Source organism: Oncorhynchus mykiss, chromosome 30 (genome assembly GCF_057628025.1).
Source record: "Oncorhynchus mykiss isolate SJ-2025 chromosome 30, ASM5762802v1, whole genome shotgun sequence".
In the NCBI taxonomy this organism is placed as follows: Eukaryota; Metazoa; Chordata; class Actinopteri; order Salmoniformes; family Salmonidae; genus Oncorhynchus; species Oncorhynchus mykiss.
In genome coordinates this window covers 20,875,487-20,892,174 of record NC_143051.1, presented here as the reverse complement: position 1 = coordinate 20,892,174, position 16,688 = coordinate 20,875,487, and positions in this window count along the sequence as shown.

Genomic DNA, 16,688 nt, shown 5'->3' with positions numbered 1-16,688 from the left:
ATACCATTACTAGACTTCACTTCCTCCTTACTCCCTCCTCTCCCTCCTCTCCCTCACCCCCTGTCCATACCATAACTAGACTTCACTTCCTCCTTACTCCCTCCTCTCTCCCTCACCCCCCTGTCCATACCATAACTAGACTTCACTTCCTCCTTACTCCCTCCTCTCCCTCACCCCCCTGTCCATACCATAATTAGACTTCACTTCCTCCTTACTCCCTCCTCTCCCTCACTCCCCTGTCCATACCATAATTAGACTTCACTTCCTCCTTACTCCCTCCTCTCCCTCACTCCCCTGTCCATACCATTACTAGACTTCACTTCCTCCTTACTCCCTCCTCTCCCTCCTCTCCCTCACCCCCTGTCCATACCATTACTAGACTTCACTTCCTCCTTACTCCCTCCTCTCCCTCCTCTCCCTCACCCCCCTGTCCATACCATTACTAGACTTCACTTCCTCCTTACTCCCTCCTCTCCCTCCTCTCCCTCACCCCCTGTCCATACCATAACTAGACTTCACTTCCTCCTTACTCCCTCCTCTCCCTCCTCTCCCTCACCCCCTGTCCATACCATAACTAGACTTCACTTCCTCCTCACTCCCTCCTCTCCCTCACCCCCTGTCCATACCATTACCAGACTTACCCAGGGATGGGTACTGAGGTGCAGACATTTCCCTTACATCCAGAGTAAGCCTCCTCCACAGTGGTAGCTAGCTACGCCCCAGTGCCCAGCAGTGAGTCAGGTACCTACCTACCTGCGAAGCTGAGAGGAGCCTGGGTCTAAAGCCAGTACCGATGGTGGTGGTGTTGGATGAGATGATTTCTCCTATAAGTACACTACAGTTGAAAAGTTTGGGGTCACTTAGAAATGTCCTTGTTTTTGAAAGAAAAGTTCCGTTTTTGTGCTTAGTGGGATCTTGTCTAGGTATAGTTGCCTGAGAGCTCTTCATTGAGCTTCACGTTTCGTTTACGCTTTCTTAGTTTTTTTCTTTGAGTTTCTTTTCCTAATAAAGAGGATGGAAACTTACCACGCTGCATCTTGGTCCACTCCTTATAACGATCGTGACAACGAGACCTTCAGTTTCTTGTCAATTTCTCACATGGAATAGCCTTCATTTTCTCAGAACAAGAATAGACTGATGTGTTTCAAAAGAAAGGTCTTTGTATCTGGCCATTTTGAGTATGTAATCAAACCCACAAATGCTGATACTCCAGATACTCAACTAGTCTAAAGAAGGCCAGTTGTAATTGCTTCTTTAATCAGAACAACAGTTTTCAGCTGTGCTAACATAATTTCTAAAGTGTTTTACAATGATCAATTAGCCTTTTAAAATTATAAACTTGTATTAGCTAACACAACGTGCCATTGGAACACAGATCTGATGATTGCTGATAATGGGCCTCCGTACGCCTCCGTAAGTAGATATTCAATTAAAAATCTGCCGTTTCCAGCCACAATAGTTCTTTACAACATTAAAGATGTCTACACCGTATTTCTGATCAATTTGTTGTTATTTTAATGGACAAAAATGGAACTTTTCTTTCAAAAACAAGGACATTTCTATGTGACCCCAAACTTTTGAAGGGTAGTGTATATACTACGTTTGTGTGTGTGTGAGTGAGTATGCACAAGCAAAAAAGTATTCACTAGATGGCGACATGACCCCTTCCCTTCGGAGGCTAAATAAGGGTTTAGAAAGCATGGCTACAGCAGGAGGCTGGCAGACAGATGGCAGCACACAGTGCCTCTTTAAAATCCCTTCAGGTCCACCTCTTCATCTCTCATGTTCCTTTATTCTCCACTCTTCTCTTCTCCACTCTCTCCACCTCTTTCCTGTCTTCCCCTCTGTCTCCGCCATATTGACTGAAGTGTGTATATATGCTGATATGACAAGAGACACTGGGCCACCCTGACACCAGTTGAGCTACCAAATCCATCTTGCTGGCCACAGCTCTGGAGATTGTTGATATGAAAGGAAAAGGGTAGCCTTAGAACATTGCAGAGGAGGATGATTCTCTCTCTCTCTCTCTCTGTCTCTGTCTCTCTCTCTCTCTCTCTCTCTTTCTCTCTCTGTCTCCTCTCTCTCTCTCTGTCTCTCTCGCTCTCTCTCTCTCTGTCTCTCTCTCTCTCTCTCTCTGTCTCTCTCTCTCTCTCTCTCTGTGTCTCTCTCTCTCTCTCTGTGTCTCTCTCTCTGTGTCTCTCTCTCTGTCTCTGTCTTTCTCTCTCTCTCTATGGCTCTCTCTCTATCTCTTTCTCAAAGCAACACACAGAACAGAACAATACTGCCCCTGTGGTAAGGAGGCAAGGAGCCATCATGGTGCCTCTGTGCCACAGATCACCGGAGAGACACACAGCCACACACAGCCATGCAGGCACAAAGCCCCATACTGTATGGTAACTGCAGGCTCACAGAACCAGAGGCACAGAAGCACGACGGCACTTAGGGCTGAGCAGCACATCTGGCCTGGGTACACACACATACACACAGGCCCTGCGATGAAGCTGCCAAGAGCCTCTCACACACATCACACAGGAGGGGAGAAGAGAGCAAAGTCTGTCAGTCTGAGGATCTTTGATTCAAAATGGATGGGCATACAGTCCAAGGCCCCATATGTGTTCAAAACGACACAGCTATGGGGGAGAAGCTGTGAAGAGAGAGGCACACGTATAACACTTTCTCTGCTACATCTTCCACGCTGACATCCTCTTTGATGTTGAGTTACTGGTATGTTCCCAAGTTCGCCTACTCGTTTAGCTCTCACACAAAAAAACAGCGGCCACTTTCAGTCAGTCAATTCCTCATTAGCTGAAATGGCACCCTATTATCTACATAGTGCACTACAGTAGTACTCTATTCCGTATAGTACAGTAGTGTCCTTATTCCTTTATAATGCACTACTAGAAACAGAGCAGAAGACACCTTGCTGTTGTTGACCGTAACATATGGACAATAAAGTTGTATCCTATTCTTGTCTTCTATTCTATGAGGAATAAGGTGCAATTTCAGACACACTTATTGGCTTCGTGCGGACCCAGGCAGTGAACAGCATAGAAATAGAATGAATAGAACGGACTTCCCCATTCAAGTTAATGATGGCAAAATGGGTGAACTGTCGGCCATTGCGAGTGTAACCATAGGAGCAAAGCAGGAAATAAAAGCAGGTAATGTACCCCATCAATGTGTGCTGTGATTTGTTGAATCAACTTCAGTTGAATCAACTGAATCAACTGACATTACAAAAAACACATCCCATTGCATGAATCACATCCGTTAGCATCATTTTAATGAACATTCTACATTACCAATCTAAATGATTGTATCACAAAACCAAGGTTAGAGGTTCAAAGACGGTTCTATTCATTCTATTTCTATGGTGCACTGCGCAACAGTCACATGCTCTGCACTCACATGCAATACAGCCCCATAGCCCATGGATGAATTTGACACAAATGAGGGTGGCAGTAGGCAAATCTATTTCTCCTACCTCGCCTCTTACACTGCACAGCCACTCTCCTAAACTAATGGGCTCACAATGCAGCCAGCCAGACCAGGCCACACTTAGCACTGAGCTGCTAAGCTATGAGCCCCCTATGCAGGGGTTTAAATATACAGCAAGACCAGCGCTGTTTTCAGGTCTGGGAGCCCAGCGAGGCTCCACAGTAATATCATCACCTCCACTGTTGATGGGATTGTAGAGAATAGAATGAACTGTAAACCTATTTGTATTTGGAGGGAAACTGCCTTTCTCCCTCTTTGCCTCTCAAAACATTGAAAATAGTCTTCACTGGGAAATGTTATGTTAATGTCCATAAGGAAGACGTTAGTGACATAGAACGGTAGCTCTGCTACTTCATAATGTGGTTAGTGATGTATTCCTGACTGAAAGATCTATCAAGCACAACAAAGGAACTCGGAAGCAGATTTAGGTGAGTGATAGTGGTGTAAAGTACTTAAATAAAAATACTTTGAAGTACTGCTAAAGTCATTTTTTGGGTATCTGTACTTTGCTATTTCTATTTTTGACAACTTTTACTTCACTACATTCCTAATGGTGCTGTCTGTTTTGCTTAATAAAAGGAATTTTAAATTTGTTATACTTTTTATACTTCAGTATATTTTAGCATTTAAATGTACTTTTGATGCTTAAGTATATTTAAAACCAAACACTTTTAGACTTTTACTCAAGTAGTATATTACTGGGTGACTTTGACTTTTACTTGAGTCTTTTCTATCAAGGTCTCTTTACTTTTACTCCAGTATGACAGTTGGGTACTTTTTCCATCACTGGGGGTGTGGCTCAGAGATCACACACACATGCAAGCAGGCAGGCACTTGCACTCACACCCTCTCTGTCGCTTGTGTATTAGCCGTGTGGGAAAAATGTCACCTCTTCTACGTCTTCTTTTTGTCCTCTTCTTCATCCCCTTTTGGTCTTCTTATTTCCTCTCCTTCTCCTGGTAGACAATCCTCTTAGACAGTCAGTGAACTGAATCTGGATTGATCACAGGCAAAGTGAGAGTGAGAGTGAGAGAGAGAGTGAGAGAGAGAGTGAGAGTGAGAGTGAGAGTGAGAGTGAGAGTGAGAGTGAGAGATAGAGAGAGAGAGAGGGCTATCAGGGTGGCTGACAGGGGGGGTGCTCAGAGGGGTGAGAGCCTCTGGGCTTGGGGTTCTTCATTTGTCTGTTCTGCTGTGATGTCGACTCTATGGTCAGGGTCTGGTGTGGACTGTTCTGCTGTGGTGTCGACTCTATTAGACCCACCCAAATCATGAGAAAACAAAAAGATAATTACTTGACACATTGGAAAGAATTAACAAAAAAACAGAGCAAACTAGAATGCTATTTGGCCCCAAACAGAGAGTACACAGCGGCAGAATACCTGACCACTGTGACTGACACAAAATTAAGGAAAGCTTTGACTATGTACAGACCCAGTGAGCATAGCCTTGCTATTGAGAAAGGCCGCCGTAGGCAGACATGGCTCTCAAGAGAAGACAGGCTATGTGCTCACTGCCCACAAAATGAGGTGGAAACTGAGCTGCACTTCCTAACCTCCTGCCCAATGTATGACCATATTAGAGAGACATATTTCCCTCAGATTACACAGATCCACAAAGAATTCGAAAACAAATCCAAATTTGAAAAACTCCCATATCTACTGGGTGAAATTCCACAGTGTGCCATCACAGCAGCAAGATTTGTGACCTGTTGCCACGAGAAAAGGGCAACCAGTGAAGAACACACACCATTGTAAATAAAACCCATATTTATGCGTATTTATTTTATCTTGTGTCCTTTAACCATTTGTACATTGTTAAAACACTGTATATATATATATATATATAATATGACATTTGTAATGTCTTTACTGTTTTGAAACCTCTGTATGTGTAATGTTTACTGTTAATTTTTGTTGTTTTTCACTTTATATATTCACTTTGTATGTTGTCTACCTCACTTGCTTTGGCAATGTTAACACATGTTTCCCATGCCAATAAAGCCCTTGAATTGAATTGAATTGAATTGAATTGAGAGAGAGAGGATCAGCAGTTGAAGAACCACTAGTAACAATCGCAGACTGCAGTCACTGTTCATCATAACCTAGAGGTTGTTTGGCAAGATTTAGTCGATTTATCAAGAGTCAGTCTTTTGTCCATTGTATACATAACAAATATATAAATGACAAGCAACAATTTTAAAGGTTTTACTGAGTTACAGTTCATATGAGGAAATCAGTCAATTGAAATAAATTCAGTAGGCCTTAATCTATGGATTTCACATGACTGGGAATACAGATATGCATCTGTTGGTCACATATACAGTGGGGAGAACAAGTATTTGATACACTGCCGATTTTGCAGGTTTTCCTACTTACAAAGCTTGTAGAGGTCTGCAATTGTTATCATAGGTACACTTCAACTGTGAGAGACGGTATCTAAAACAAAAATCCAGAAAATCACATTGTATGATTTTTAAGTAATTAATTAGCATTTTATTGCATGACATAAGTATTTGATCACCTACCAACCAGTAAGAATTTCGGCTCTCACAGACCTGTTAGTTTTTCTTTAAGAAGCCCTCCTGTTCTTCACTCATTACCTGTATTAACTGCACCTGTTTGAACTCGTTACCTGTGTAAAAGACACCTGTCCACACACTCAATCAAACAGACTCCAACCTCTCCACAATGGCCAAGACCAGAAAGCTGTGTAAGGATATCAGGGATAAAATTGTAGACCTGCACAAGGCTGGGATGGGCTACAGGACAATAGGCAAGCAGCTTGGTGAGAAGGCAACAACTGTTGGCGCAATTATTAGAAAATGGAAGAAGTTCAAGATGACGGTCAATCACCCTCGATCTGGGGCTCCATGCAAGATCTCACCTCGTGGGAGATCAATGATCATGAGGAAGGTGAGGGATCAGGCCAGAACTACACGGCAGGACCTGGTCAATGACCTGAAGAGAGCTGGGACCACAGTCTCAAAGAAAACCATTAGTAACACACTACGCCGTCATGGATTAAAATCCTGCAGCGCACGCAAGGTCCCCCTGCTCAAGCCAGCGCATGTCCAGGCCCGTCTGAAGTTTGCCAATGACCATCTGGATGATCCAGAGGAGGAATGGGAGAAGGTCATGTGGTCTGATGAGACAAAAATATAGCTTTTTGGTCTAAACTCCACTTGCCGTATTTGGAGGAAGAAGAAGGATGAGTACAACCCCAAGAACACCATCCCAACCGTGAAGCATGGAGGTGGAAACATCATTCTTTTGCTTTTCTGCAAAGGGGACAGGACGACTGTACCGTATTGAGGGGAGGATGGATGGGGCCATGTATCGCAAGATCTTTGCCAACAACCTCCTTCCCTCATTAAGAGCATTGAAGATGGGTCATGGCTGGGTCTTCCAGCATGACAATGACCCGAAACACACAGCCAGGGCAACTAAGAAGTGGCTCCGTAAGAAACATCTCAAGGTCCTGGAGTGGCCTAACCAGTCTCCAGACCTGAACCCAATAGAAAATCTTTGGAGGGAGCTGAAAGTCCGTATTGCCCAGCGACATCCCCGAAACCTGAAGGATCTGGAGAAGGTCTGTATGGAGGAGTGGGCCAAAATCCCTGCTGCAGTGTGTGCAAACCTGGTCAAGAACTACAGGAAACGTATGATCTCCGTAATTGCAAAGAAAGGTTTCGGTACCAAATAGTAGGTTCTGCTTTTCTAATGTATCAAATACTTATGTCATGCAATAAAATGCAAACTAATTACTTAAAAATCATACAATGTGATTTTCTGGATTTTTTTTTTTAGATTCCGCCTCTCACAGTTGAAGTGTACCTATGATAAAAATGACAGACCTCTACATGCTTTGTAAGTAGGAAAACCTGCAAAATCGGCAGTGTATCAAATACTTGTTCTCCCCACTGTACTTTAAAAAATGGGCCTCAGGATCTTGTCATGGTATTTCAGTGCATTCAAAACAGCAAATTTTAGAGTGGCATTTTATTGACCCCAGCACAAGATGCACCTGTGTAATGATCATGCTGTTTAGTCATCTTCTTCATATGCCACACCTGTTAGGTGGATGGATTATCTTGGTAAAGGAGAAAAGCTCATTAACAGGGATGTAAACACATTTGTGTATAGAATTTGTGCGTATGGAAAATTTCGGTGATCCTTTATTTTAGCTCATGAAACATGGGGACCAACACTTTACATGTTGCGTTTATATTTCTGTTCAGTGTAGTATAGTGTCCTGTTTTGTAGTGTATTTAATTGTATTCTATTGTGTTATATCTAACATTTTGTCCCACCTCACCCCCTCCCAAAAAACACCTTGGAAGCCTGCAGTCAGTGTACTGTAAATTAAGATTTTTATGACAAGCCTCAAACGCCATTTGTAATTTTCTAGTGAAATGCCAATTTCTTACATGTTGATATATGGTGGATTTTGGCTTTCTTTGGGGGTAGTGTGTTCTTACTGAGAATGTCAGATAATTACAGGATGAAATCAGCTAGACTCTCATTATCTTGTTTTTTGTGTTGTTGTTTCAAATGTTTTGGTGGTTTTCTGGGTTTGGAGTTTTATCTTAGGCTTACACACATCTAGTCTGTCCTTGAGAAATCTGGGTTGCGGCTCAAATCTATGCAACACATTGGAATGCCAGTGAGGCTAGCCACTTCTGAAGTAGTGTGTGCGTGCATTTTGTAAGACGCGTTGTTACTCGTTTCTCCCTCTCAGATGGCACAGCCAGTTTCCCCTCACACCATGGCAGTAGTATACATGTTGTTGTCTGAAATGAATATCTTGATGCCTGAGGAAACGAGACAAACAACATCTAATCCGCCATTGGTGGTCCCCATTCCTCCCCTAATGTAACTGGCCACAGTTCTCAGCTCTCTCTTTATTCCATCGATTGCAAGTCAATGGACCCCATATCATGTTAAACCATTCTAGCTGTTCAGGCTCTCTAATAGCCTATTCTTCACTTCAATTCTGTTTATTTAGTCAGGATGGTCCACTCAGCAACAACTGTCCCTTTAATTAACCAGGTAGGTTCTTTCACACCACCCTGTTAGACCAATCCCCACATTTAGAAGCAAAGCTTGTGAAGGAGCTGAGCTCTTGAGAAGGAACTGAGCTCTTGACACTCAAATACACTTTTGACTTTCAATCTCAAGTCTGGAAAGGTTAATAAAAATACTTGTCTTACTTAATAAAAATACTTGTCTGTATTTGTACACTTTACTGTCTGTACCTGACCACACTGACATGTACTGTAATTGGTGGGTGTTGAGGAAACAGGAGGCACAGTGTACGTATTGTATCATGTGGATGCTCCCTCCTTGCCACTCCTGATGTGGCAGCCTGCTGCTCTGTGTGGTGTTTGTGTGTGTGCCCAGCGGGTGTGTGTGTGTACAGTATGCCCAGCAGTGTGTGTGAGTGTGTGTGTGCAAATGTGTGTATGTGTGTGTGTGTGTGTCCAGTGTGCCCATGGTGCCGTCCGCAGGGCAATTTATGGCTGTGTTTTCCGAGACGTTGCCAGAGTTGGCACGACGCGTGACGGACAGTTCAGCCCGGATAAGACCACGATACTAAAATATCCACCCTGCAGCCCACAGTCTGCCCTGTCTGTGTGTACTGTGTGTGTATGTGTCTGTGTGTACTGGTATGTGTGCTCCTACAGCAGACCCAGTCCACACAAAGCACCACTGCCCCCCAACCCCCCAATCCTCCCTCCTACAGTCTACAGTCCAGCCCGCATGGCACCTACTGTCCAAACTGTGCACAAGCAGAAGCCTGGCCCTCCATATTTCCTTCTTCCACCCTCCCTCTCTCCCCCATCCTTCTCTCCACATATCACAGTTCTGTCAGAAAGCTCAGCTGGCTGGACCGTACTAGCTGCTTCTTGGGGTCAGCATTGTTGTAAACCAATGGACGGGCAGGCAAAATAAAGACAGGCTGTCCTTAAAAAGCCAAGGGCCTTGCCTTGCCTCCAAACTCCACCTGTCTAGAATACACACAGTGTCTGAGAGGGGATACAGCAGGGATAGAGGGGATGTCTGTCTTGTTTAGCTTTGCTAGGATGAAGGCACAGATATATCAGAGGGTCATTCCAGACAATCTTATCGAGTCTGAGTGCTTCTTAAAAGACAAGTTCAATAGACTTCCTCATGCTCGTTCTGCAGTTGCAGGGGCACAGATAAAGCACGAACAAAGGCTCCAAAAAACACCCAAATACATCATTTGAGAAACGGCAAAGCTCTCAGTATAGTGATGCAGGTCTTAAGATGTTGTACACATGAAGTTGTTCAGTGTTGAGGAAGCTACTCTAAAAATATAGTTCACCAAGCTTACAGTTACTTCAAACTGGAAGTTAAGCGACAGTAAAGCTATCCTGAAGAAAAATATAGTTTGCTTAACCAAAGCTACTTTGAAAAAGTAGTTCACAACATCCAAAGTACTTTGTGATGGCTGGTGGGCAGAGATATCGGACGATGGGTCATTGTAATGGCTGGAATGGAGTAAAAAGAACGGTATCAAATAGATGGAAACCATGTGTTTGATGCCTTTCCATCCATTCCATTACAGCCATTATGATGAGCCTGTCCTCCTGTATATTTCCGACAACCAGCCTCCACTGAAGTGATCATATTTATATCTGAAATGTCATAGACTACAAATTTCAAGAACACATCACTTTGGGGGTCATATGTTAATAGAATGTGTAATTTAGCCTATTAAAAACAAAAATGATGTTTCAAGTGAGAATTAGGCAAGTCTAATGTGGAAAAGAAAGGAAATTATTGTGTGTAGTTCCAGTAGTTAGCTACACCGCTACATGGCAAAAAGTAATGAACTACTAAAAGGACCTAGATTTGAATTCAGTTCATGCAAAATGTAGTTAATAGTTTAACAACATGTAGTTGTAGTTCACGACTCCCTAATACTGAAGTTGTGTCACAAACTTTATCCGCAACGTTATATTCCATTTTGGTAGACCCTTGCATGCGCACACTAAAAAGCATCACTCTAGTCCAACAGCATAGAATATAACATTGCGGAAAAAGTTAACTTGTTCTTTAATTTAGAATCCCATCCCCGGGACTGTGAGCCGACTGTCGAACCCAGGTCTACTGTGTGATACAAGGCTGCTCATTAGCCTGCTGAGCTAAAACCTAGGCATTGTCTCAGGTAGTTAAGTCAACCCACCTCTGTTACAGAACTTTACAGTACCCTCTGTAGGATAGGTCACTTGATTAATGTGGGGCAGGAACGACTTTCTGAGGAGATGGCCACTGGATCTGTTTGTACCCCACCAGCCACTGTAGAGCAGTGGAGTGGAGTTTATTATCGGTGTACTCCTGTAGGCTAGTTATTCAAGGTTCTCTAAAAAGCCTATATCTGTATTAGTCTATGGACTCCTGCTTTACCTCTCCTACAGAAGCCTTATCTCCCTCCCTAATTTCTATACTGTACTTATCAGCCCTTTAATAATGACCTATTTTCTCCTTCTTCATCTATCATTGCCTTTTCTTTCTGTCCTCTTTCTCCCTCCTCCCTCCACCCATCTCCATTTTTACTTTCTATCCCTGTCCAAATCTCCACTTTCTGGTCCTTCTCCCTCTCCTTCTTTCTTTCTTTCTTTCTTTCTTTCTTTCTTTCTTTCTTTCTTTCTTTCTTTCTTTCTTTCTTTCTTTCTTTCTTTCTTTCTCTCTCTCGCTCGCTCTCTCGCTCTCTCGCTCTCTCTCCCTCTCTCCTTGGCTGTGCTTGGCAGTCTCCCCTTTGTGTAAATAGCAGGTCAGTGTGTGCAGCAGCCCCAGCAGCAGCCCCGTCTAGACAGGGTTTCCTCCGCTCTGTTTATTTTTCTTGCTATCGGAGTGCTGATGTGTACCTTTAGGAATGCCTGAGGGGTGCTGGCTCGCTCCTGGACCTGCCCCCCCTCCTCATTGTGACGGTAGGGACCCTTCTTGACCCTCCATGCTGATGACGACCCTCGTCTCACTGTGGATCTCCACCAGATGTCTGCCTCCTCCAGCCTTCTCTCTGAGGCAGAAAGAGGGGGATGGGTGTGGAGGGGAGGGGTGGAGTGGGATGAGTTGGGGTGGATACGTAAAGCAGCATTTATGACAAGGCGGACTTATACCCCTCAACCCTTCTCCACCCCCCTTCTCTCTCACGCACCGGCTGCCTACCTACCTCCATCTCAGGTCTCTGATTACTGGACCGATTGTGGAGTGGATTGGGTGGGTAATGTGTGGGGTGGAGGGAGGTACGTGGTGGGGTGGCTGTGTCCAAACACAAAACCCTAACTGTTATTCAGCCCCCCCCCAACACACACACACACACACACCCACACACCCCAACACACCCCTGTCCTCCTTCATCTCCCCTCTCTGTCAGTTTCCTCTCCGGTTCCCCCTGTTCCGATGTTCCAGATGTGGCTCGGTATCAGAGTCTTAGGTCACCCACTTCTTTTTAATTCCATAAGGCAAGGCCTGCAGTAACAATCCCCTCCTTTCCATAAGGCAAGGCCTGCAGTAACAATAACCTCCTTTCCATAAGGCAAGGCCTGCAGTAACCATCCCCTCCTTTCCATAAGGCAAGGCCTGCAGTAATAATCACCTCCTTTCCATAAGGCAAGGCCTGCAGTAACAATCCCCTCCTTTCCATAAGGCAAGGCCTGCAGTAACAATCCCCTCCTTTCCATAAGGCAAGGCCTGCAGTAACAATCCCCTCCTTTCCATAAGGCCTGCAGTAATAATCCTCTCCCCTCCCCTCAGCCCATCCACCATACCACATGCTCCACACGGACAATAAAGGCATTCAGATGGCCGTTGGGAGTGTGTGTATGTGTATGTGTATGAGGGTGCTGAAACTGCCGGGAAGATTGGCACGAAGGTGACAGATCTCAAAGAAACTAAAATAATGGAGGAAGTACTGCTAGCTGCTACTAGCCAGAGCCCGTGCCTGATTCAGAATGAGCTTTTTGTTTGTTTAGTACAAGTTGTAGATGTAATCCAGTACGGTGCATGTTTCAAACCGATTAGTCCTGTATACTCTGTGAATATATTAAAGCAACATTTTTGGGATTGGCAACTTATGGCGTTTATGTGTGTATTTATTCATTCGACAAGATATTTAGATACACTACCAGATTAATATTTGTGTGTGTGTGTGCCTTTATGCCATGTTGTGAGGGGGCGCATGGCAGTATGTTATATCCTTTTCTGCTGTGTGTGTGTGTGTGTGTGTGTGTGTGTGTGTGTGTGTGTGTGTGTGTGTGTGTGTGTGTGTGTCACTGGCATCAAGGCAGGTTGATTCTGGCCATAGGGCCATTGCAGCTAAATCCCTGATGTATGAGAGTGTGTCAGAGATGGTGTGTTCTCTTCACTATCTCTAAGGGTAGACGTTATCCTCTTTAGTGGTTGCTGCATACTCAGCCATGGATTAAAGGGGCCTGCCTGCTTAGGTGGAAAGGAGAGCATCCGTTAGAGTGGGGAGAGGATCCTCTGCCATTCTCACCACCAGTTGATGGTTGAAGGAAAGAGCAGGGGAAGGAGGAGGTATTGTAGAAGTAGCATCAGTAGCAGCGGTAGGTAGAAAGGTCATTTGCAGAGGGTCACGTCAATGGCGTAGTTACGTACAGTACCAGTGGGGTAAAGTACTTAAGTAAAAATACTTTAAATCAAATTTTATTAGTCACATGAGCCCCTAACCAACAATGTAGTTTAAAAAAATCTGAGGACCCATGCCAAATATTTTCAGTCTCCTGAGGGGGAATAGGTTTTGTAGTGCACTCTTCACAACTGTCTTGGTATGCTTGGACCATTTTAGTTTGTTGGTGATGTGGACACCAAGGAACTTGAAGCTCTCAACATGCTCCACTGTTGCCCCGTCAATGAAAATGGGGGAGTGCTCGGTCCTCTTATTCCTGTAGTCCACAATCATCTCATTTGTCTTGATCATGTTGAGGGAGAGGTTGTTGTCCTGGCACCACACGGCCAGGTCTCTGACCTCCTCCCTATGGGCTGTCTCGTCGTTGATCAGGCCTACCACTGTTGTGTCATCGGCAAACTTAATGATGGTGTTGGAGTCGTGCCTGGCCGTGCAGTCATGAGTGAAAAGGGAGTACAGGAGAGGACTGAGGATGCACCCCTGAGGGGCCCCTGTGTTGAGGATCAGCATGGCGGATCTGTTACCTACCCTTACCACCTGGGGGCGGCCTGTCAGGAAGTCCAGTATCCAGTTGCAGAGGGAGGTGTTCAGTCCCAGGGTCCTTAGCTTATTGATGAGCTTTGAGGGCACTATGGTGTTGAATCCTGAGCTGTACTCAATGAATAGCATTCTCACATAGGTGTTCCTTTTGTCCATGCAGGCAAGGGCAGTGTGGAGTGCAATTGAGATTGCATCATCTGTTGATCTATTGGGGCGGTATGAAAATTGGAGTGGGTGTAGGGTTTCTGGGATAATGGTGTTGATGTGAGCCATAATCAGCCTTTCAAAACACTTCATGGCTACAGACGTGAGTTGTTCTGCTTCCACGAGCACATCCAATTCTAACATCAGTAATTCTACATTTGTTGTTAGCCCAGCTAGCATGGACACTGACAGTTGTGAATCTGATGCAGCCAAAGAGCTACTGCCCCCTTACCCGGGAAAGCACCGAACAACAGACAGGGACGTTGGACCATCGAATAAGCGCAAATATGATGAGAACTACATTGATTTGGGGTTCACTTATATTGGGAGTAGTGCCTTTCCTCAGCTACATTATGTTATATGTGCAAAAGTACAATCTCACAACTCGATGAAATCTTCACTCTTGCGTAGACATTTAGAAACAAAACATGCCAATTTGAAAAATAACCCACCAGAGTTTTCAAGAATTAAGACGACTTTTGAGTAGTAAGACATGATTAAAAGCAACAGATACCATTAATAAGAAGGGGCTAGAAGCTACCGAGTGGCTAGGACAGGCAAGCCCCATACTATTGTGGAGAACTTAATTCTTCCTGCTGCTGTGGATATGGCTGGGACAATGTTGGGGGGAAAGGCCAAAAAAAACATACAGACAAATGCCTTCATCAAAACAACTCTGTTTCATGACGCATCAATGACATGGCAGGACATGTTCTGAATCAATTACTGCTTCATATACAAGCCATTGAATTCTATGCGTTACAGCTAGATGAGTCAACAGACGTGGTGGGCCTGGCACAGCTCCTGGTATATGTCCGATACGTTTATGGGAGGGTCAATTAAGGAAGCCATCCTCTTCTGCAAACCACTGGAAACCAGGACAACAGAATAGGATATTTTTTAAGTACTGGACAGCTTTGTGACATCAGATGGACTTTGGTGGTCAAGATGTGTTGGTATCTGTTCTGATGGTGCAAAAGCCATGACAGGGAGACATAGTGGAGTGGTAATGCTCGTGCAACCCGTTGCTCCTGACTCCACTTGGGTCCACTGCAGCATCCACTGAGAGGCTCTTGCTTACAAGGGAATGCCTGACAGCTTGAAAGACATTTTGGACACTTTGTTAAAGCAAGGCCCCTGAACTCTCATGTATTTTCTGCACGATACAATGATATGGGCAGCGACGACGTAATGCTTTTACAACATACAGAAGTGCGCTGGTTATCAAGGGGCAAAGTATTGACACGTGTTTTTGAATTAAGAGACGAGCTTAAAGTTTTCTTTACTGACTATAATTTTCACTTGTCTGACTGCTTGCATAATGATGAGTTTCTCACATGACTTGCCTTTCTTGTTGATGTTTTTTCTTGCCTGAATGATCCGAATCTAGGATTACAGGGACTCTCCACATCTGTATTCAATGTGCGGGACAAAATTGAGGCTATGATTAAGAAGTTGGAGCTCTTCTCTGTCTACATTAACAAGGACAACACGCAGGTCTTTCCATCATTGTATGATTTGTTGTGTGCAAATGAACTCAAGCTTACGGACAACGTCAAACGTGATGTAGCAGGTACCATCCCAAAATGGATGACACAAACAAGTGGATTTGTTATCCCTTTCATGCCCTGCCTCCAGTCCACTCCAGTCCACCATCCCAATTTCAGCTTTTTTTTCTTTCATCACATTCCCAGTGGGTCAGAAGTTTACATACACTCAATTAGTATTTGGCAGCATTGCCTTTAAATTGTTTAACTTGGGTCAAACATTTTGGGTAGCCTTCCACAAGCTTCCCACAATTGGTTCGGTGAATTATGGCCCATTCCTCCTGACAGAGCTGGTGTAACTGAGTCAGGTTTGTAGGCCTCTGTGCTCGCACACGCTTTTTCAGTTCTGCCCACAACTTTTCTATAGGATTGAGGTCAGGGCCTTGTGATGACCACTCCAATACCTTAACTTTGTTGTCCTTAAGCCATTCTGCCACAACTTTGGAAGTATGGTTGGCGTCATTGTCCATTTGGAAGACCCAATTGCGACCAAGCTTTAACTTCCTGACTGATGTCTTGAGATGCTGCTTCAACATATCCACATAATTTTCCTCCCTCATGATGCCATCTATTTTGTGAAGTGCACCAGTCCCTCCTGCAGCAAAGCACCCACACAACATGATGCTGCCACTCCCGTGCTTCACGGTTGGGATGGTGTTCCCTCGGCTTGCAAGCCTCCCCCTTTTTCCTCCAAACATAAAGATGGTCATTATAGCAAAACAGTTCTATTTTCGTTTCATCAGACCAGAGGACATTTCTCCAAAAAGTATGATCGTTGTCCCCATGTGCAGTTGCAAACCGTAGTCTGGCTTTTTTTGGTGGTTTTGGAGCAGTGGCTTCTTCCTTGCTGAGCGACCTTTCAGGTTATGTCGAAATAGGACTTGTTTTACTGTGGATATGGATACTTTTGTGTCTGTTTCCTCAAGCATCTTCAGAAGGTCCTTTGCTGTTGTTCTGGGATTGATTTGTACTTTTCGCACCAAAGTACGTTCATCTCTAGGAGACAGAACGCGTGTCCTTCCTAAGCGGTATGACGGCTGCGTGGTCCCATGGTGTTTATACTGGCGTACTATTGCTCCCAAGGATGAACCAGACTGGTGGAGGTGTACAATGTTTTTCTGAGGTCTTGGCTGATTTCTTTTGATATTCCCATGATGTCAAGCGAAGAGGCAATGAGTTTGAAGGTAGGTCTTGAAATACATCCACAGGTACACCTCTAATTGA